Here is a 24,414-nt window from a genome sequence, read left to right as displayed (position 1 = left end):
TTAGGAGCAGTCAGTTGATCTCTGCAATGTCAATAATAGTTACGGTAGTGGCTGTAATTATTTAGTGCCTATTATGTGCCAGATTCTTATATATGTGCTTTACATATTTTTTGTTTTGTTTTGTTTTTAATGTATTCTCTTAAAAACTCAGCATGGTTGTATATCATTCCCATTTTACAGAGGAAGGAAACACAGCAGAAAAAGATATTAATTGAATTGTCCAGGATCATACACATGGTAAATGGTAGAAGTCAATATTTGAATTATGATTTTAGGTTTCAAAACTTATATGGATTTTACTGTGTCTTACTACCTCTCAGGGATGAGGATACTAAAGGAAAAACTGTACCTAAATCCAAATATTGGAGCTAGTAAATGCTCATATATCTCTTAGAGTATTTCTAATAATCATATACTATTTGGTGTCTTGCTTATAGAAATATAGTTTTCTGTACTTTGAGTGAATATTACTTTCTAAGTGAAAAGGAAGTTTAAAACATTTATGCCTTTTGTGTTATAATAATCATTACTATTTTCAATATAAGCAAATCTTTTTAATGGAAATGAACTCATATTAATAGTCTTGACTAAGACCTAAAGGCATAAAGGTTTGGTTTTTTTAAAAGAAGTAGATTTCAGTAAGAACCATGCCAAAAATATTGAGGTAATAGAGTTTATCATTGTATCAGACTTACTAGAAAACATAGTTAATTTTCTTGGTGCTATGTTTAGGTGATGTGATACAGTAAATAAATAATTGGCAGTTTGTAGATAGATTTATTCACTTGGTCATTTTACCCTCCCCTTGAAGGAGGGTAACCTATCTAGGAATCAAATTTATTAAGCATATTCAGGCTAGAAACAAAAACATTCCTGGTACAACAATAGAAAACTTCAACGTCATAGGAAAGAATGCTGTTTTGCTTCCTGTTTGGTGAAGAGTGTCTTAGTAAGACTCAGGAAGAAAATGAGTGTTGCACAGTCCGCTCTGCAGGTACTTACTCAGCTCTCTTTGGGATGTATAATTTCTTGAAATGTTCTGAAAGCAAAACCAGAACACTGCTTTAGAGAGTTCCTTGGAGATTGAGGTAAAGTGTTTGGGATTTGTGTAGGAAGGTGTCTGGCTTCTTGGAGTTGGTCAGGGTAGTTAGTTTCACAGCGGCCACTCCCAGGGCTTGGTGAAAACACTGCCTTTAAAACAGCTCATTAAACAACCGTGGAGCCCTTGAAATCTAGGTTCAGTCTCCATATCTAATAAGACTTTCTTTTGAACCAAATGATACTCTGACTTTGAGAGGAAACTAGACTCTTAATATTCACACCAACCTAGTTTACTTCAGGTATTCATCTACTATTTCTGAAGGTGGGGCTGCATTCTCCCTGTTATTTCTTACATGGCTGACTCTAGAAAGCATGTACTTTTCAATACTCAGGACAGTTTGTTATTAACTAAAGAAGACCACATTCAAAGCCATATTTCTTTAGGATTTTTCTATAAAAGTTGTAAATATCTATTGAACTGAGTTTCTGGTGGCGATAATATTATACCCCAGAAGGACAGTGTTTCATCAGTCAGATTAGAGCAAGACTAGTCCTGAGACCTACTGATTTCTCTTGTTATCTTGATTCCTAGCTGGAAAGTTTACAAGACCGCCAGCTGTGTGGCCTCTTTGAAAGCGTGAGACTTGTGGCAGGAATGTGGGTTTACCCTATTAGTGTTGCACAATCACTTCTTATGTAGAGAATCTTGCTTTTCTCCTGCCTGCTATAGTCTGGTTTTAGATGATTTTTTTTGTGGTTTTGGTTTGTGAGTGTGTACTCATGGCTTTCACTTCCTTTATTCCTTTCCCTTTCTTCACACAGACAATGAAAAAGGGGAATAATTGTGAGATACTTTTGTATTTGTGTATGTTGTCAAGCTATATAGGCAACTCTATTGTCTTATAGGAAATAAACCCAGAATAGTTAAAATATTTGAAATTATTAGTTTTAACTTACGTTCTCAACAATCTTTCATTGTTTTGGCTTAAATATAACCTGATAATATGGTTATAATTTAGAAGGTGTGGACATGAAAGAATTTACCCACAAAGGCACCATCCTTACACACTGCTTTTAGTATTTTACTGTACAGTATTTTCCTTGAGATCTCCAAGAGGTTATTCTGTTTGTTTTGTTTTTTAAGTGCTTTTACTGGGAATGGAATTCGTAGATCAAAATTTTACCTCATTTTCCCAACACGTTCTTTTCCTTAGCGGTATTGTATTGAGTGCCCAGAGAAATAGACAAGATAAAAGAGGAAGAAATCACAGATAGAAGGACTTTTGTATTACCCAGAAGCTAGATGATAAGTCCTTAAAATCAGTGTCACACATCTTTAGAGGACTCTCATAAGATCAAACTGAGAAATGATTGTGAGGCACAACGTACCATCTTTTTACTCATTTACCTACCAGTATGTCACTGAACATTTTAGAGATTTAAGGCATTTAAATAAATGAAAAAGCTCTGGTGTGCAGGAGTGAGAAGTGTCATTTCTGCCCTCCTTTTGGATAAAAGGGATGATAACTTGAAGGAAACGTCCCCAGGAGGCATTGCCTACAGACCAAGACTACATTTTTAAAGGCTGACTGAATAGACTCATCAGTGGGAAATGGGTAAATCCTCAAAGGAACAAGGCATGTTACCGATTATACAGTGATCATCTTTGCACATATAACAATACAATTTTAATATTCCCCCCCAGAAGGAGCTTGACTATTGATGAAAAAGTTTCAGAATGCCTAAGTGTTGGTCTTTTTCATTATACACTTTTAAAAAATTCTGTTTTACATTCATAAAATAGATGCTGCTTAGTTCTGTATTTAAAGGGCATTTCAAGACCCCCACTTCATAGTGAACTGAAGATGAGTCTGTTTCAGGACTCTTGGTTATTTTCCTCATAGAAATGGATCTGTCCTGGAGTTTGAGTATTTTCATCTTTTCAATGTGACCTTCCAAAAAATGCTGTTTCTTATAATTTCTTCTTCCTTAATCTAGGACTTGGAGTCTCAACTCCTTTCACCAAGGTCGCCTTTCCTCCACAGCTGAAAATAGGATAACTATAGGTTGGTAAAGCATACTATACTTTGATACCTTTTTGTGAGTCTTTTTGTGGTATCCTGTGCTTTATTTTAAAATATGACCTGTTCATGTATTTGTGGACAAGGAAGTAGCTTTGAATTTACTCTGTATCTGTGAACTGTTTATGGCTTGGTTAAGGGGATTATCTTCTAAATTCTAAAAATGGATCTAAGAGAGAGGGGAGATTTGCATAAACATTTAGGATTATGAAGAACTGAAGTATCTAAAATCTATAAAAGGGATCAGATATATGGTGATGGAAGGAGACTAGACTTCCAGTGGTGAGCGCACAATACAGTATACAGATGTCATATTATAAAGTTGTACACTTGAAACTTGAATAATGTTATATTAACCAGTGTTACACCAGCAAATTTGATTTAAAAAGCCCTTTTAGGCATACTGCTTTTATTTGTAAAATTTTTTTCTATGTACCTTTAAAAGCAAATACATAACATTCTGCTGTAATTGCTTTCATTTTTAAACAAATTTGATTTGCGAATCACATAAGCATTAAATTTCATATATGTGAGGGAAAGGATGAGGTTTCAGACTAGAACCCACAATCTCTTATTTTCTCAAAATAGCTCTTTTTAGTCTCCCACGTTACCACTATTACCAGTGACGAGTCATACCTCTGCTTGGAGTGGTAAGTTAGGCCATTTTTAAAATACCATTACTAAAAACAGCTCAAGTTTCTAAGCTGCCTTACATTTTCAAAAGCATTTGAAAGTATTTTTGGACTTGCTAAACATTACTAGATGGAAGTGTAACAGCAGTATGTTTGGTTAATTTGTCTTAGGGAACTCATAATTGTCTGGGGAAGGTGAGAAATGTCTTGTCCCTTTGGGACTGCAATAAATTTATCTAGTGTTATCAAATAATAAGCACAAAATAAATTCAGATTAGCTAATTAACCTTTGCCTCACAGTTTACTATTTTATAAATAGGTAAAACCAGACTTGTAGTTACTTCCATGTTACTATTGGGTTACTGGGGCTCAAAGATGAAGTAATTTGACTTACCTTTACCTGTAAATGTTCCTTCCCAATTTTAGACAGAGATCCTTCTAACAGTTTAGAATTAGTTCAGATGTTCTTTCTCTGCTGAACATTTCCCCAGTTTGCTGTCATTGCTAATATATTTTCAAAGTGCACACTTACATGAATTATGCTATCCTTCATATTCTTTAGTGTCAGGTCTGGGTGTCTGATTTATTGTGACTCATATTTTAAAAAAAACTTTTAAATATATCATTTGTGTCACTAATAGTATACTTTAAGATTATGAGATTTTGTATATAGCTCTGTTCCAACTTGCTGTTGATTATAAAGTACAATATTAGACTAGTAGCTTTTCAGGAAAAATAAGAAGAAACACAGGCACATTAAATGTACAGATTGTAAGAGACCTCACCTTTTCAGAAAATATGAAAATATGTGTGCTTCCAAAGTAAGGAAAAACTATAATTTTTCCTTGTTTGAAATAATATAGTAATTTTGTATCTTAATTAGGAAATGATTATATTTTTTAAAAGTACAGAAGTATTTTCTAAGATGGGTTTACTGGAACAGAAGTGCTTTAGAATGTCAATTGGTATTTTTTTATAAGTCCGAAAGTATATTGATCCACAAATTTATGAAATGCTGTGTTAAACTAAAGAACATATATGAACTGTTAATCTACAAATATTCCAAAGTTTATTTTACTACAGACCCCCTTTTGTCAAGAACTTGGTCAATTTAGGAAACCTTGATACGTGGTAATATTTTTATAATGTGTTTAAGCCACTGCCATTTTCTTATTCCAGAAATCTTAAAAATAATTTTGAGGCCTACCGACCTAAAAGTGTGTTACCTTAGGAAATTTAACATATGACAACTCGATTTAAAGAAACAATGTGGACTTGTAAAATTAACACTGTATGGCCCTGACTAGACAGCTTGGTTGGTTAGTGTTGTCCTAAAACACAAAGGTTGTGGGTTCGATCCCCGGTCAGGGCACATACAGGAAACAGATGTTTCTGTCTCTTTCTCTCTTCCCTTCCTCTCTGAAATCAATAAATTTTTAAAATAACACTATCTATATACTTTTTTTTAACTAATATGTACTTTATTTGTCGTTCTTAGAGATTTAAAAGTGGCTTTTTCTGGAAATTTGAGCACCGAGCTGGGATTTTGAAGATCTGATTTCTAGTCTTTCTTTTGGCTGAGTGACTTTAATCAAGTCACATAACCTCACTGACTAAGCCTCCATTTGACATTTGCTTAATGCATGTAATTACTGCAGACTTGGTAGATCTCACAGAATTGTTATAAAGATAAAAGTCATCTATCTGTGGGTGTTTGAAAGTTGTAAAGTGTATAGTGTAAGATGAGGGAAGTAATTGTGCTTTAATTAAGCCGATGAAAGACTCTGGTGTCTTCAAACCCAATTTTTTAGTCTAATGGCCATTTATTCGAGGACAGTAGAATTTTTTTAGAGCTAAAGTGGAATTTGGAGATAATTGTGCCACTCTCTCTTTTTGTCAGTGAAGAAACTGAGGCCAAAAGATGGTAAATGATTGGCCTTGAGTCTCAGAGGGAGATCCAGGAAGCTGGCCAAGTCTCCTGATGCTCGCTCTCATGCATGCTGGCTTCTAGACCAGTCTAGAGAGAGGAACAATGCACTACCTGTTCAGTCAGATTTTCTTGAGTATCTTCCTCCCAGATATTGTTACTTTTTATAATGGAATGTTCCTATTATCGTTTTAAAGTTTCTACTATGTTCCTGTTCAGAACTCTGTTTTGAATTTTATGATATATTTTAGGTAAGTATTAACAAATTACTTTTTAGCAATAAGGATTTTCTCTTGAATCATGTTTTTAAAAAGAAATTTTGACAAGTTTCTATGTAATTGAAAATATGAGAAAAAAGATAAACACAGGCGGTTTATAATTTACGTTATTGTTATACTGTCACTTACTTTTATTAATGTCACACTTAGAATTTGTTAATATATCCCCACCACCATACCACTTTTAATGTTTTGAAGAGAAAATGAGAAGGTTTATTTCTTTTTGACTGCTTTTGAAAATGTTATCTTTTTTTCTTTACCTAAAGTAGTTACTGAGCAGAAAATGACATTACTTTGTTGGCTAAAATAACTTAAAATAACTGGGGAATAAATGTATTATCATCAGTCCACACACATTTGCTGAGTACCTTATACAGAGGTGTTGAGTTAGGTGCTGATGATTTAAAGACATAGCACGTGGTCTTTTGTCCAAGAGGCCACAGACATGCTTATTTACCATTTTATTCTCTTGCATTGTGAGATCAAACATTTTCCTGTATTTAAAAATACCTGGCAGAATAATTTTTTCTATTTATGTTCTTTTCAGCTTCATATGAAATTTGAATACAGAAATACTGCAAATAGAAAAAAAAGTGAATAATTTTAGAACCCTGAGAATAATATTATGAAAGGTTAAATTGTCTGTGCTTTAATAAGAGAAGCAGTTAAAAGTATTTTAGTCATTGGGATAGTGTGTTTGTTTAAACTGTGCACACCTAGACAGAAATAAATCTTGTTGAAACAACAGCTAAACTACTGACCTTACTTGCTTTGCCCATTCTGGGTCCCAGAATTTTGACTGCAGTAAAAGGTCTACCTGACACATTTGTAAATAATATCTTTATCGGTTCTTTAACCTGATACTTTATGAAGAAGAAATAAAAAGGATTAGTTACGCATGCCCTGAATTTATAGTCTGAAATGAGAACCCAAACGTTCTATTATGTACTGGAGTTAACTAAAGCATGTTTCACACTACAAACTACAAGTGACCTTTTGTGGGATTTGGGTTCAGTCTTTACTTCCTTCTCATAGAGCAGTGATTCTCAATCAGTATGCCACAAGAATTTTTAAAACATCAATACCTGACTATTTAGTCAAGGGCACTGACCTCTTTTCCCTTAGATTGTCAAATAAAAAAATGTCAACAGCCAACATAACAATAGCCGTCTGGTGTGAATGAATCAAAAGTACACCCATTTTTTGGTCAGATCAGCAAAAATATGTATTTTTTTGGTGTGCTGCAGAATTTTAGTCATTAGTTTATATGTGCCTAATGGAAAAGGATGGAAAAGGTTGAAAATCTCTGTCATATAGGAACTTAACCCCTGAGTAAGTCTATAAGATTTTTCTGCATTTTGATTTGATCTGAATTGTTGATTATTATTTTTGTTCAACTCATTCAAAAGTATACAAGAAGACACCATAATACACAACACTTTCTAGAGTCTGTAAGTTCTTTGAAGTCAGGACTTCTTTTTTTTTTTTAAACCATCTCCAGAGCTTTTGCATATCCCTGTTTACACAACCTGGTGTTATAAATATTTGTTGGATAAGTAAATGAATGGGTTTATATTTATCTTTATGCATTGTAATCCTCTTTTGTTTCTGATTTCAGCCTGGTTTACAGGTCAAAACATTTCTCTTTTTGCTTTAAAGTCTTCATTACTGTTTATGAAAAGCTAATAGTTTTTATTCTGGTTATTTATTGCCTAAAACAACTTACTAGATCTCAATTCTGTTGGTTGGGAATTTGTATAGGGCATAGCAGGGTTGTCTGGGGTCCCAGTTGCGGTGACCAGAAACTCCTGGGGCTTGCTGGGCATCTCATTGTAGTTTTCATGTGGTTTCTTTGCATGGCTAGATTGGGCTTCTTCATCGTATAGTGGCTTCAAGGTAGTCAGACATAATTAGAAGCTCGTAACTTGAAAGTCAAGGGTTGCAGAGTCTCCGGCTGAATCTTCAAGGCTCAGAAGTCCCAGAATGTCACTTCTGTAATAGCCTGTTGGTCTTACTAATCACTAAGGCAACCCCGGCTTCGAGAGGAGGGCAGTTATACTCCTTTCTCAATGGTAGGAATAGCAGAGTTTATTGCTGACATTAGTCTTCCAGGATTTCTGTTCTCTATGTATTACTTGTCAACATTGTTATTAACCTTTTTTAGGCTGTGATTTATTTAGGTGGTTTTGTACAATGTCTACTTGTGAGTACCTAGGGACTGGATGATGGCTCCTCTCTTGCTGTCTCCAGACTGCAGCAGTGGCTTCACTGCATGGAGTGCTCTTTGTCCTAGACCTGCCAGAGAGACGAGAGGGTTCTTTAGATAGAAATAAGAACTCGATTGTGGAGTTCATGCTCAAAATGAATTTTCCCCATAATGCCAGAGAGGAATACCCATATCTATATGGGTGTATGTATATGCACCATTTTATAACAGGGAGGTCAGTGGTACCTAGAGATTTATATTTCATGTCCTACTATTAATATTTTCCCTCAGATCTAGGTAACTGACATAGGCTTGCCAAATTGTGAAGTTTGTCAAGTCATTACAGGAAAAAAAAAGTGACCATTTACTACCACAATCATTTTGGAAATTAAAAGTAAAATGTAACCCTACAAAAGAATAAACTTATAATCTAATAATACACGAGAATCCTCAAGTTGAATAAACTTTAGCTCTACAGAAAAATAAAGCACTACATTTTTTTCTCATTTAGGCATAAGCCTGGGAAACTGCTGTGAGCCACATTCAGAGGCACGTGCCAGGAATCCCTGGTAGGGCCTTGTTTTGATTTGTCAGCAGAACTTTTTAAAAACAAAAGCTGTGCATGATTTTTAATCTACATTTTATAGGCATATTTATTATGTAAATAATGGGAGAAATGAACTGGTGTAATATAGCCCTTATGAAAAACAACTATTTTACTATATGTTACTAGATTACTTTTCAATGCAGAAAGATTTTCATTTCATTAGGACCTATAAAACAAAACCAGATTTATTAACTAAATATAAACAAAACTACCAAATAAGGTTTCAATTAATAGCCTGTGCAGTGTTGTCTGGCTATACCAAAGTTGCTGCTTACATTCTGCTGAGCTCAGGTCTCATTGAATTCATGTACTGTCATTTTTTCCCCTGGAATTTGTAAAAACCTTTGTCCCTCAAGACTTGATATCAAAGACATTAAAATAATAATAGTCTCTAATCCAACTGTAAGCACAAATCCAAGTCCTGAAATTCAGTGTCCTGCTCTGGCTGGTTGGCTCAGTGATAGAGCGTCAGCCTGGTGTGTGGATGTCCCAGGTTTGATTTCTGGTCAGGGCACACAGGAGAAGCGCCCATCTGTTTCCCCCCTTCCCCCTCCCCCCTTCTTCCTCCCCCTTCCCCCTTCCCCCTTCCCCCTTCCCTCTTCCCCCTTCCCTTTCTCTCTCTCTCTCTCTCTCTCTCTTCCTCTCTCTCAGCCATGGCTTGAATGGTTCAAGCTCATTGGCCCCAGGTGATGATGAGGATGGCTCCATGAACCCTCCACCTCAGGCACTGAAAATTGCTTGGTTCTGAGCATGGCCCCAGGTGGGCAGAGCATTCACCCCAGATGGGGGTTGCCAGGTGGATCCTGGTGGTGGCACATGTGGGAGTCTTTCTCTCTTCTCCCTTCCTTTCACTTGGAAAAGAAAAAAAAAATAGGTGAATGTTAGAAAGCATCTTTTTGATATCACATCATTTTTTTTCTGTGGGAATAAGGAGGCAGGTGGAACAAGTATTGCAGAGAGGCTAACCTGGCAGAAGGCACATGATAAAAACAGCAGGGAAGGGGTGGAGGGTCTTAGATTTAGAAAGACCTAGATTCCACTGTGTTCTTCCTCTTGCATTAACTTGAGTGTATCACTTAATTTCTCTTTTAGTTTCCTCATCTGCAAATGTAATTGTTAGATGCATGTTTATGGGAAATAGTTAAAATAATGCAAGTAAAATTTATAGCAGAAAACCTACACCTGACACTTCACCAAATCCTTCTGAATGTTTAGGATGTTAGAACACTCATCTCAAGATCTTTCAATTTTTATTTATGATTTCCATAAATAAATTTTTTTATTTATGATTTCCATTTTTGTTGATGATTTCCATAGCAGTTAGATACAATGGTGAGGCCAGCGTTTTGGGGATAACATTTGTTACCGGTTCACAGAAACTACATTGATCAGAGGATGCGTGGGAGAAGAGCTATCATTGTCCATAGAGGTACAAATTTCTATTTCTTTGAGCCTCAGTTTCCTTTCCAGTTGTAAAACTGAATAGTTTAAGTAGATTATTTTTGGGCTGACCTGTGGTAGTGTAGTGGATAAAGCATTGATCTGGACTGCTGAGGTCACTGGTTTCAAACCCTGGGCTTGCCTGGTCAAGGTACATATGGGAGTTGATGCTTCCTGCTCCTACCCCCTTCTCTTTCTCTCTCTCACCCCCTCTCTCTTTTCTCTGTAAAACGAATAAATAAAACCTTTAAAAGAAAAATTTAAAAAAAATTAATAAAGTAGATTATTTCCAAGTTTCTTCCAGATCTGAATTTTTATTCAAAATGGTACTATTACCATAGGATCCAATTTTTTCAAATAGTCCTCATTTCTTTTGTTGGAACCTAGACATGTAGTAAAATGGAAAATTGTACTTAAAATCTTTATTAAAAAAAGGGGGTGGGAAACTACATAGGCCCACACAATGAATCAAATTTCTGATGAAGTATCTTTTTTGATAATATTTCTCTGAATGACATTTAGATCTGTGGATTTGACTCAGTGAAATCATACAGACAGAGACAATAAACATTTGGCCAAGTACTAACTGTGCTCCAAGGTTAAGCTTCTAGGACTCTAAAATATTGCCACTCTTAATTACATCCTATAAAAAGATAATTTTACTTAAGAAAACTTTCTGTGATATAAATTATAGCCATGCATACATGTTACACACGCGTGTGAACTGTTTTCAACTTCAAAAAAAAATACCATTGTTTTGATGCTTGCTCTTTCTTTTTTATCCCCCTCCAGTGTATTGGTGCCTCCTGGCAGGCAGGCAGAGTAGTAACAACCTGGGACTGGACTCAGGCAGACGTGGGTCGACATCCAGCTCCATCCCATGTTCTTTGACTTTAGACAAGTTGTGTTACCTCCCCTTGATTATGAAACAGGAATTATATATAAAATCTTCTTTTTAAAGAAGACAATCTCCTTCCCTCTTTTATACTGTGTGCACTTAAAAAAAAATGTTCTCTTTATTATGTTGAAATGATATCATATGTGGCCATTTACTGTTGTAAGATGTAGCTCTCCTTCAGGAGGTGGGGAATTGAGGGTGACAGTCATCTGGGTAAGAGACCAGCCCTCACAGGAAACAGACTCAGAGGGAGCTCTGGTGGACTGAAGGTTGCGCTGGTCCACCCGAGGCTGGTTTTTGAGGGTACTGCTGCGTATTGGGGGTTCAAGACTGCCCCTGTCCTGTGTAGACAGATGTTTAGTTTTAATGTTGCTTTTGGTTCACTCCCTTTTACTACCCTGTACTCTCAAGGTAAGTATTATACAGGTGTTTGCAGTGTAAGGGGAGGGTTCTGGGCTCACTCTCTATCTGTCAGAGTGGTCACTGCAGCATTACATACAAGGGAGAAACACCTAAGGAGAAGGTGAGTTTCTAAGAGGAGGTGAGGTCACAGTCCTGTTTTCTCTCCCTAAGTGGAATCCCCCCCCCCCACTGTTTGTATTTTCAGGGTATATATTTTATTTTATCAAGGAAGTTGGATATTTTCTTTCAGACTGGTTTGTGAAAAAGAAACTGATAAATATACGGAGTTCCTTACTATTTTGGTGTATACAGGAGGTTTTAGTGACTGTTCTCATTTCAAAGAGAATAAAGGGAAACATTTAGGGCAAAAACTTTTCTACCTTGTTCAGAGAAAAAGTTAAAATTCTACTCACAGTATTGTGGGGTCTTATATTTGGGGAGGGACCAGTTGTTTGACAGTTCCCCAGTTTAGTGGGGAATCTCGTATCTGTTTAACCCTTTGAGTAGTACGAATGTTGATGTACGTCCTCGTGCCTCCTGACCATCCAAAGTACAACCGATTTATTTTGAAAATGTACAAGGTAACATTAAAAAAAGGCAAATGTTTGTTCTTCTTGTTTCCATAAATTGGTCATTTTTTGAAAAAAAATTCCTGGGGGTCAGTGAGCATCAAAAGAACTCACTACTCAAAGGGTTAAGAAAGATTAATTTCTTCCCAATAAGTTATTTTTACTTCCCCCCAAATTCTATTGAAGATTATTACTGTGAATGTTTTGGCTGAGCACCCTGATGAAAGGCCCACGCTTTCGACGAGAGCACTGGTTAAACATCACTGGTCCAGCAGCAGGTTGCCCTCTAGCCCAGGGGTCCCCAAACTATGGCCTGTGGGCCGCATGTGGCCCCCTGAGGCCATTTATCCGGCCCCCTCCGCACTTCCGGAAGGGGCACCTCTTTCATTGGTGGTCAGTGAGAGGAGCATAGTTCCCATTGAAATACTGGTCAGTTTGTTGATTTAAATTTACTTGTTCTTTATTTTAAATATTGTATTTGTTCCTGTTTTGTTTTTTTACTTTATAATAAGATATGTGCAGTGTGCATAGGGATTTGTTCATAGTTTTTTTTATAGTCCGGCCCTCCAACAGTCTGAGGGACAGTGAACTGGCCCCCTGTGTAAAAAATTTGGGGACCTCTGCTCTAGTCCATGGTGACTGAAATCTTCTTTGCCCTCAAGGAGTTCACGGTCCAGAGGGGAAAATACATTTCAGCATGAGGCCCTAATCCAAATCCTCAATTTTCTCTTCATTGTCAGCACTTCAGCTTTCTCCAGTCTGATTTATATCTTGATCATTCCAATGAAGCTGTTCTTAGGAAGGCCATCAGCAATCTCTGCATGTCAGTCAGGTAGAAACTGTTAATTCTCTTATCACTGAGCAATGGTGACCACCCTCCCCTCCCAGATTCTGGAACACTTGTCTTTGCTGGTCATCCTCCTGCCTCTTAGGTAATTTCTTCTCATTCTCCCTGGCCAGTTCCTTCTCTATGTGACTTTTAAATGTAGGAGTTTCCTAGGGCTGTTATTTCTACACTCCCAGTTCTCCGTAAGAGATCATAACCATTTCTATGGATTTAAAGGCTATTTTCATGCTAGTGACTCCAAATTTAGTATCTTTAGTCCTCTTCTATATTTGAGCATTGGACATGCAGTTACAAATAGGTGATTAATTTTTCTTCAAGGTCTGTCTCTGGGCAAGAATACTAGCAGTCTTTAGACAGTTACTGAGTTATGATAGTTACTTTATTGTATTGTTCTGACCATGTAGGCGAGAGACCAAATTGAAAGGAATGGTTACTGGTTATATGAGATGTGCAGGTTTGATGAATCTGTAATTTTTCACTATACCATACACACCAATTGTTCTGTGTATCTATCTGTAGCTTAGAGCATTTTAAACTGATGACAAATCCTTTTTTATGCATTTTAATTATGGTTTAGGATTATTTTTATATTTAGTATAGATAAAAAGTACATTAAATTATAAATCTAAACCTCTACTTGTTTAACTTATAATTATACTTCTTGAAGCATTTCATTAAATTGAATTAAAATAGCAAAAGACCATCTTAAGATAGACTTTCAATTAATTTTTAAAATTTTTTTATTGCATTTATTCAGGTTATATAGGTGACTTTCAAATTATTTTAAGTACTAGTTTTAGAAAACTGAAGATTCTCTGACAGGGAGATGGCAAGGTTTGAGAAGGCTTTTATTTATCTTAAAAACTATTGGGCACTTTCTGATTTCCGGATACTATCCTCAGAGCTCCAGCACTCAACAAATCTGTGAAGATTTCTCTGAGTGAATTAAGTTATATATATAATTGGCAGAATGAATAGTTGAAAAGAATAATTAGAAGGTTAGTTAATTAATACTTATACGTAAGTTATAAGAGTTTAGGCAGACACATCATTTTAAGGGGTCTTGACATGATACCACTGACCTTCTTTAAAAAGGCTTTGGAAGATGAAAATTACTTGTTGAAAAGTTTCATTAGTTAAGATTCATTGTCTGAAGTGGAGGTAGAGCCCTGTAGACAAAGAAAGAAAAGTCTGAAGTAGATATAGAAGTTAATAAGGTAACTTATTCTTCTGTGGTCTAGATGTTATTTATAGCATCATCAATTTAATAATTGGGGAAGAATTTTACCTTGCGTATGTTGTACACATTCTTTACATGTTACATACATTATTAAGACTTTTGCAATGTCACATTGTGATTTTAATATTACAATATTTTATTTTTAAAATCTATGAAAACTGGCCTGTGGTGGGATAGTGGGTAAAGCATTGACCTGGAATGCTGAGGTTGCTGGTTTGAAACCCTGGGCTTTCCTGGTCAGGGCACATACGACAAGTAATCAATGAACAATTGAAGTGAAGCAACTGTGAGGTGATACTTCTTATTCCCTACCTCTTTCTCTCCTGTCTCTATAAAGTCAATAAATAAAAAATCTCTTTAAAAATTATATATATATTAAACTGTATTTTAGGACATTCCCTCCCTCTCCTTCCTTCCTTCCTTCCTTCCTTCCTTCCTTCCTTCCTTCCTTCCTTCCTTCCTTCCTTCCTCCCTCCCTCCCTCCCTCCCTCCCTCCCTCCCTCCCTGTTTCTCTCTTTCATCTTTTACAAGTGAGAGGAAAGGAAATAGAGAGACAGATTTCTAGATGCACCATGACTGGGAATCACCTGCTGACCCCATCTAGGGCTGATTCTCTGCCCATCTGGGGCCGTGCTCACAATCAAGCTATTTTTAGTGCCTGAGGTGAAGGCTTCACAGAGCCATCCTAGTGCCTGCAGCTGATGTGCTTGAACCAATTGAATCATGGCTGTGGAAGGGGAAGAGAGAGAAAGAGAAAGAAGAGGGTGGGAGGACAGGAGAAGCAGATGGTGGCTTCTCCTGTGTACCCTGACCGGGAATTGAACCTGGTACTTCCACATGCTGGGCTGACACTCCACCACTGAGCCAAGTGGCCAGGGTTCAGGACATTTTCTTATTATATAAAATATATATCAAATGGAACATTTTGTCAGTAATCTGAAATAGTTCTTAGAGTTACGTCTTGAAAGCACGACTTTTTATTGATGTTGTATGAATGAAACATGCTGAGTGAAAGGTGTGTTTTATATTCAGTTGTTTTGGAGTTTTTTGTGCTTCTGAGCAAAAAGTTGAAAAATTATTTTATTAATCATACACCATGGGTGTGTGCTTGTGGTAGATGTCTGTTCAGATATGCTCTGCTGGAAGTGTAGAAAAATCTCATATAATCTGAGTGGTACTTCTAACTTTTTCTTCCTGTCCCCTGTCCTCATTTCCAACCAGCCTGCCTGATGGCTGGATGACTGGCGGGGGCTGGCTAGAGAACAGGACGACCGTAACGGCCTCTGTTGGGACAGAACTGTGGCTCCTCTTTGGCGAGTTATCTCTTTTCAGTAGCATGTACTTTATATATACGCTGTGCTCCATCAAACATCAAGTTAGTGCTTCTGGTTGACAGATATATTTTTATTTCATTTAAAATAAAATATACTGGGCCCTGGCCGGTTAGCTCAGTGGGTTAGGGGCATCATCGTGATTTGGGTTCAATCTTTTGTCAGAGCACACACAGGAAGCAACCAGTGAATGCTTTACTTCTCCTTCCCCTCTCTCTCTATTCCTCTATGTCTCTCTAAAAATCAATAAGTTAAAAAAAAAATTAAGCACTAGCCGGAAAATTTGGTTGGTTGGAGCATTGTCCCTGAGCACAGGGGTTGCGGGTTTAATTCCCTGGCCAGCACATACAGGAACAGCTCCATGTGTCTGTCTTTCTCTCCCTGCCTCTCTCAAAAATAAAATATTAATGTACTAGTGATACACCCTTTGATTGGTGGCAACTTTGATTCAGAAAATTATAAGACTACTTGGGTCAGCCAAAAATGTTTAAGATTCAATTACAGTGTTTACCTGGGGTGGATAAGGTGGGGACATGCTTTGCTTTTCTGTGCATGCCATCACAGGAACCTTGAGGAGGCAGTTTCCAGCTCGGTTACACTTTTGCCATCTTCTTTTTCAAATCAAGTTGGTAAAAAGCAAACCATTATCAAAACAATGAACTTCCATATAATAGCCTGGTGGACTCTGCAGCCAGAATCTGGTTAGAATTTGGGCTTTGCCACTGTATTAGTTCTGTGCTCTTGGACAAAGTACATCACTTGTCAGTTAAGTTTCTTTTATTAGTGAGAGGGAAACACACAGGGATAGATAGGCAGGAAGGAAGAGAGATGAAAAGCATCAGTTCTTTGTTGCGGCACCTTAGTTGTTCATTGATTGCTTTCTCATATGTGCCATGACCAGGGGACTCCAGTTGAGCCAGTGACCTCTTGCTCAGGCCAGCGACCTTGAGCTTCAAGTCAGCGACCATGAGGTCATGTCTGTGATCTCACGCTCAAACCGGCAACCCCATGCTGAAGCCTGATGAGTTTACGCTCAAGCCAGCAACCTCGGGTTTTTGAACCTGGGTCCTCCGCATCCCAGGCCAATGGTACGTCCACTGCACCACTGCCTGGTCAGGCTCAGTGAAGTTTCTGTGTCTACAAAAGGGAGACGATGATAGTAGTACCTACCTCATGGCGTTGTTAGGAAGACTGAGTCAAGTAACAAATATAAAGCCCTCTGCCCAGTGCGCTCACAAAACAAGCATTCAATAAATGATAGCTACTTGTTGGTGGGAACGTTAAACCAAAACAGCCGAGTGTGGCCCTCCTCTCGTTCTAGTAATCATAAGTGCTTATGTAGCTGTTATTTCAGATACCGCTTCATTTTCATCCCAGCTTCCCTTGCTTCCAATAGCTCTGTTCCTAACCATTCATTTTCAAAAAATAAAACATGAGCATATTTCCTGCTGACCCTCCTATACTTTTTAAGAAACCATCAACCTATAGTTTCAGTGCTGCCAGCAGTCTTTTTATGTATGATGTAGGCTCAGTCCTGATAGTTTTTCCTCAGTAGTGATGGATTAAACTGGTGCAACCTGCTAGTTAATACTGTACTTGGCATACCTCCCATTTGTTCTTACATCTATTGCTTAGATTCCTTCACTCACACACTAACCTTAGCTACATAGGAAGAAAGAGCAGGGACACAGAGGAATATTTTAAAATTCCATTAAAAATTTTTTTTTAACGTTTAAACCTTTGAGTAGTGAGGTTTTTTTTTCATGCTCATTGAGCCCCGGGAGTGAGTTTTTTCTCAAAAAATGAAATTAGTTCCAGTTACAGTCTTATTAACTTAAAGTCATGTTTGTTTGAAAACCAATTTATGGAAACAAGAAGAACGTACATTTGCCTTTTTTAATGCTGCCTTACACATTTTAAAAATATTCAATAAATTGATCATACTCTGGGTGGTCAGGAGGCACAAGGGCGTACATGAATGTTTGTACTCCTCACAGGGTTAAAAAAATTGAGGTATGATTTGCATAATATAAGATGCACCCATTTTAACTGTATTCAAGGATGAGTTTTTATAAATTTATATACTTGTGTGTGTATAATGTTTTTTATTCATCTTTCTTTAGCATCACCACAGTACAGTTTTAGAACAATTCTATTGGCCCCCAAAGTTGTCTTATGTTCCGTTCACTCAATACCTACTTCTATTCTTGGACTCAGGACCCACCAGTCTTTTCTAGAAATTTGAAATAAATGGAATCATACAATATGTAATCTGGCTTTCATTTAGCACTGTATTCTTAAGGTTCATTCATGTTGTATGTATCAGCAATCCATTCTTTTTTATTGTTGAGTGGTATTCCATTGTATGAGTGTACTACATTCTAGAAAAAAATACATTCTCCAATTGATATACATTTGAATTGTTTCTAGTTTTTGGCTGTTCTGAAGAAAACTGCCAGGGAACATTCATTACAACTCTTTGTGTGGTCATCTGTCCCTAAAGAAATAAAAACACACCTTGGTGTGAAATTGTCCAGTTATGTGATGAGACACCTCTAAACTGTTTCCAAAACGGCCATACCATTATATTTTCCCACCAGCGAAGGATGTGATCTGAGGTTTCTTGTTTCTTCATACCCTTGTCATCACTGTAGATGTCCGGGATATTTTGTTTTGGTTTTAATTTCCATTTTTCTGACGGCTAATGGTGTTTAGTAGTTTTTTGTGTACTTTCCCTATTGTATATCTTCTATGATATATAAAAAAAATGCCCTCAAATGTTTTGCCCATTTCTAAAAGGGCAAATTATTTATTTTAATAATTTTGAATAATTATTGAATAATTATTGATTTAATAATAATTCAAATTCTGAATTATTGATTTTATTATTGAATTGTAAGAATCTTTTATGTATTCTAGATAGACATTTTTATCAGTTAATTATCTAGCTTTTTATATATTCTGGACACATGTACTTTATCTGATAACTATTTTGCCAGTATTTTCTCCCAGTCTGTGACTGTTTTTATTTCTAAAATTGTCTTTGGAAGAGCAAATATTTTAATTTTAATAGAGTTCAGTATATTGTTTTTTTCTTTTATGTCTTTTTTCTTTTATACATTTGGTGTTATATCTAAACACTTTTTGCCTAATCCACAGTAATTTTTCTTCAAGTACTTCTACTACAAGCTTTGTAGTTTTATCTCTGAATTTTTAAATTTATGATCCTCTCCTTTCTGAGTTAACTTTTGTATGTGGTGCAGGGTAAAGGTCAAGGCCGTTGGCTTCCCTCTCCATACGTATAACCAATGTTGGGCATCATTTATTGAAGTCTGTCGTTTCCTTATTGAATTAACTTGCCATCCTTGTTGAATGTGAATGGTTGTAAATGTGTAGCTCTGTGTCTGGACTCTTCTGTTGTTTACCCTTATGCCCACACTCTGTTATTTTAATTATAGAAACTTTATAGTAACTCTTGATATTGGGTAATATCTTTCAACTTTTGATGTAGTTTTAAATTAGCCCTGATTCAAAATCCCCCCTCCCTTTTTTTTTGTCTCTCTGGAGGGTTTTCGGCAGCTAAAGGGACATCCCAGGGGAAATCAGTTCTATTTGGGGTCAGCATGCCTGAAGCTTCTGTTTTTCATTACTTTCTTGAGTTACCTGTCTTAGCTAGCAGCATTTAATAGGATCGTACTTGGCAGGATAATAATTATAAAGCTTACTATGTACCCAGTGCTTTATGTAATTATCTCATTTGATACTTCAAGGTGCTGCAAAGAGGACATTATTATCCTCATTTTATAGATGAGTCCACAGTAACATTTCCTAGGCCCCTTACCTAAGCTGCTGCTAATGGTATTATATTAACAGCCGCGGTGTTTACATGCTAAAGCCAGAGTCTGCAGCCTGGTCTGTCTGATGATGCTTACCCCTGGGTTCTTTCTGCTGTTCCGTGCTGCCTTTTGATAGGGATCTATGGCTTTGTGGAGAGGAGGTGTATATCCTTTTAGTTCATACATTGTAAATAGTGGTAGTTAGAGGGAAAAGATGACACACATCCCTTGCCTTTCCTCCTGTCACTGTGCCAGGCCTAAGCTAGTCTCCTCTGCCCCCTAGAAGTACATCCAGAAGAAGCTTTGTGATAACTGTCAGGACTGGTGGAAGAATAGAGGGATGTTAATGTATTACAGAGTTCTTCTTGCCTACACTACTGCTTTAATGGCTTTTATTTTCCCTTAGTAACTTATAAAATATTTTATAATTTTATGTTGAAGTAAAGGCAGCCCAGAACGAGATAGGTTCTGGAGGTTTGTTCTTAAGTTGAATTTGTATGTAAGTTGGAACAAGTGCATTTACCGATTAAATGCAACTTAGATGTTTGTCTTAACATAGTATTTATTTTTACCTTTCTGTGCATATAAATACTTAAACATTTTTAAACCTCCAGAACCTGTCTTGTTCTTAACCAAGGACTGCCTGTATTTTATTAATTCCTTTTATTTAAAATGTTACACCAAGAGTCCTGGCTGGGTAGCCCAGTTGGTTAGAGTATTGTCATGCCATGCCAAGGTTGCAAGTTCTGTCCTCAGTGAGGACACATTCAAGAATCAACCAAACTCTCTGACCTGTGATGGTACAGTGTATGAAGCATCAACCTTGAATGCCAAGGTTGCCAGTTCGAAATCCCTGGCTTGCCCAGTCAAGGTGCATACAAGAAGCAATTACTACGAATTGATACTTCCTGCCCCCCCCCCAACCAGTGAATAGTGAAACAAGGTGATGTTTCTCTCTCCCTCTCTCTCACCCCCTCTAGATCCAATAAATAAATACTTAAAAAGTAAACATAAGTAAAATGTTATACCAAGATATTGTACTGTGGAAGTTATCCACATCTTTACAGAGAGAGGAGACAGGGTGGGGGGAAGTGAAAAATCCCTCATAGTTGCTTAACTTTCATTGGTCTTTGATTGCTTGTTGAATGTGCCTTGACCAGGCAAGCCCAGGGTTTCAAACCAGTGACCTCAGCATTCCTGGTTGATGCTCTTTCTACTGTGCCACCACACATCAGGCTAGCCACATATTCATATGTCTTTTATATTTGTATCTCTTCTATATCTTTCTGTAAATAAATGCTTTGGTAGTTCTTTGACATATTAGCATATTAATGAAACTCATTCAATAGTATAGATTAAGCAGTAATAAATAAATATTTTTACTAATGTACGTTTTAGCTCTTGATTGTTGCATAGTATAATGTCTTTAAGCAAATTACTTGTTGGTATCGAATTATAATGGACCTAAGTAGGCCAGTTTAATGAATACATTCACCCGAAGGTGCTGGAGAGAATGATGGCTGCTATTACATAGCACTTTATTGCACCCTGCTGACTGACTGCCACTTGAGGAGAATCCATTCGTTGCACTTACCATGATAACTTCCTATTTGCATGCAGATTTCCTTTTGTTTTCCATGAATCATCACTGACTATTAATCATTACTTATGATGGTCTCTGGGCCGATCAGGCCCTGGAAAAATCAAAATGCAATTTTTTTCTCTTTCCCCTTTAGACCTCTTAGATTATGAAATCAGATGTTTCCAGTGCCCTAGAAAAATGGTAATTTGGATACTAATTAAGCATTAGCTTTTTTCTACTGTTAGGTTCTATTTATTCAAGAGTAAAGGACTCTTAAGAGAGTTAATATTGTTTTCAGTATGATAATTACTGATTGGTGTCACCTGACAATGAAAAAAACACTAGTAAGCCCAGTTGTAAAAACATTCCTTGCAACTTTTAAATCTAGTGGCACATAATGGTTAAAAAAAGACATAGTACCACTAGTAGCAATCAAACCACTTTTTTTAGATCCATAAAATACACAAGCATAGTAAACATTAATACACTTAACAGCGTAAGCATGTTTGTTGTGTTCGTATTTTTCACTGTGCCTATTGAAAACAGACCTTGGTGTAGTGGAGATGATTTTTGTGTGGATTGGGGGAAAGGCTGCAGGGTCCTTCACTCCTCTGTCCTCAAAGTCACACAGCCGGGAGGAACTTGGGGAGTAGCAGCCCTCAGTATCGAAAGCGGTCTTCCTTTTTCTTATCCATGTCTGCTCTTGCAAGTTGTTAGAAATGTCTTATATATATCGTTTTTACATCATGTTACTCAAGACTTTTTTGAGATAAATTATCCAGTCACTTTTGAACTTCTTTTCTTAAACCATTATGACATAGAGTTTTATATCAGTAATTTTGAGACTTTCAATTCTACATAGGTAAAGTATAAATTATAGCAAATGAAGATGACTCTGGGAGGTTTACTTATTTATTCAGCAACCATTTACTGCACATTGCATTACATGTGCTGGTGGGCCCTGGGCTACCCTAACGGGGCAGGGTGCAAATGGGTAGCTCGAACCTCTGCTGCCACTCAGTGCTGGTGATCCGTAAAGCATCTACAAGAAAGTTGAATGTTAGGGCAGCCTCTCATAATTTACACTGAACTGTGACCTTACATATTTTATATTGTCCTGCACACATAGAATAAATGCAGCAAATCTGCCGCTTGCAGCTTAATGGAAAGCTGTTATTAATGAATATTACTTCTATAGTTGTTGTAAAAATCACAGCCACTCTAATGAGTCTAACAGGATTGCTTTCTGCATCTTTTATTCATGTTTATTTGTTTGTTTGTTTATATTGCAGATTTCTCTTGGATTTGGCCACAAATTTATAGATCTTCTGCACTGTATACAGGTACAGGTGAGTTAAAATTAAGCATTTCTGTTAGAAAATTTGATTTTTAAGTAAAATCAAATATTTCAAAGTTATTCTATTTCTAGTTTAGCAAAACAATTTGTAAATAAGATGAATTCCTTGCAGCTCTTAAATCTAGTAAGTAGCATATAATGTGAAAATATAAAAAGAAAATTTTATAAAATATTGTCTACATTTCTGTTTTATTATGAAAAGTCTCTGAATGTGTCAAAAATGACATTTGAAGGTAAAATGACCATATTTGTTTATCAGTGTTTAATGTGTATATTTGGGAAGATTGCATATAAACTTCAAAGCCTGGCAAAATGTTTATATTTATTTTTATATGTAAATAAAAGAATAGCTGCTAGAGATTTTGGCAGCAAAGTTCATTTTTATGTGGGTAGATGTTTTACATTTGATGGAGCAGGCTTTTCTAGTCCAACCAGTCTGAAATAGCTTCTCAGTCACTCCTTATGACACAATCCTAATTTATTCTTGTCATAATATGTTATTATTTATAGTCTCCCCTACTAGAATATAGGTTCCTTGAACATTTGGACCATTTCTTTCTAGTTAAAAATGTATGCCAGGTGAAGGGATTAGCCACAATCCTATATACATAACACATCAATGCAGACAACAGGGTAGCAGTAGCTAGACAGGAAGTGGGGGAAATGGTAGGGGAAGGGGGGGATAAAGGGGAGAGGGGGGGTGGAAAGAGACTTCGCAGGGGGGCACAGTGCAGTTTGTAGAGGGTATTATATTGAGTGGGACACTTGAAACCATGTCAACATAATAAATTAAAATTAAAAATTAAAAAAAAATGTATCTCTAAACCTTAGGATAATGCCTGGATATAGGAAAGACTGCACAAATGTTGAAGTAATTATTGGGTAATAAGTACTAAGAATTTACTCATATTCAGAGTCACTGATCTCTACATCTACATATACAAACCAGAAATAGTTTTTTATACTTATTCTAAATATGAAATTAATTTATATCTGATACTTAAAGCATATAGCTCTTTAAATGTTATGAGAAATTAACTGTATTGCATATCTTATGTACTCATATATGCTTAATTAGGGTAATGCTTCCAATTTTATATTTATTTTGTCACTACCATTAAAGATTCATATGATGAAAGTACAAACAAAGCAGGTGTGGGAGCTTCTTACCTTCTTAATAAATTATGCTACCATATTAGATGGGTTTTGTGACAACTTTATAAAGAACAAAGTGGTTTGAAATTTGTCCATTTTAATCTCTGAAAACCAGATAAGTTAAAATTTTCCCACTACCTGTCACTGGGTATAAAATGTAAGTTAATTGGGTTTCTGTTTCTAATCTGGGAAAATTTTTCTGTCCTCTATGTGACGTTTGAGTGCATTATCGGAGAGCGCAGGAGCGAGCTGCCCGCCCTTTGCCTTGTGCCCCTGGCAGTTTGCTTTTGGCGTTCCAGCATATTGGGTTCTTGTGTCCTGTTCTCTTGTGTGTTTGCTTTCTCTTTAGACATTGGTTTCTCTTTCTGCCGCCATGATTCTTTTCATTTGTAGAAAGAACTAAATCTGACCTTTAGGGTTTCTTTTTATAGTAAAATTTTGGAATTATACCACCATTTCTCATTCACACGTAATTTGCAAGTGCAGCTTGCAGAGCATGTTTTGATGGTGCTAGGCGGCTGTGACTGGTTGCTCTCTGACTGTGTGTCGGAATGTAAGTGCTCTTCACTTATCTTCAGAAGAACAGATAAGGAAATTGAAGCTTAGAGAGAGGTTAAGTGACTTTTCCAAGGTCATATCAAGTAAATGGCAGTTTGCCACTTCAAAGACCTTGATCTTAACCACCTAGCTCCATTTTCCACCTAAGTAGCCCTAAATATAAGCATATTTTGTGGCAATAAGTGTAATATAGGAAAATCATATTCATATTTGAGGACTTCAAAATTAATTTAAAAGCCAGACATTGTTTTGCTTATATTTCATTAGCAGGCCTCAACTTTTAACCTTTATTTCAAACTATGGAACATGTCGACTCATTTGAAATTTAATTACACCTACACAGTTTAAACTTTCACTCTGCATGTTTATGTCATACTCATGTTGTAGGGGACTGGCCCATGGGGAAAGCCGAGGGTTCCCTTCCATT

At 36.6% G+C, this 24,414-nt stretch overlaps 1 protein-coding gene across 9 annotated transcripts in view; it reads left to right on the top strand.

Moving 5' to 3' along the window:
- NCOA2 (nuclear receptor coactivator 2) overlaps window positions 1-24,414 on the top strand; it is a 315,226-nt gene that overhangs the window by 90,295 nt on the left and 200,517 nt on the right. For 7 of the 9 annotated variants that reach the window (XR_010730241.1, XM_066266294.1, XM_066266295.1 and 4 more), the window contains exon 2: window positions 22,210-22,266. The gene's annotated coding sequence lies outside the window, so the exon portion shown is untranslated. Of the gene's footprint in view, window positions 1-3,066; window positions 3,108-22,209; window positions 22,267-24,414 lie in introns of those variants that run through there. The other 2 variants (XM_066266290.1, XM_066266291.1) reach the window with 2 other exon arrangements.

This window comes from Saccopteryx bilineata, chromosome 3 (genome assembly GCF_036850765.1).
Source record: "Saccopteryx bilineata isolate mSacBil1 chromosome 3, mSacBil1_pri_phased_curated, whole genome shotgun sequence".
Lineage (NCBI taxonomy): Eukaryota > Metazoa > Chordata > Mammalia > Chiroptera > Emballonuridae > Saccopteryx > Saccopteryx bilineata.
This window is presented reverse-complemented; position numbering and strand designations above follow the sequence as displayed.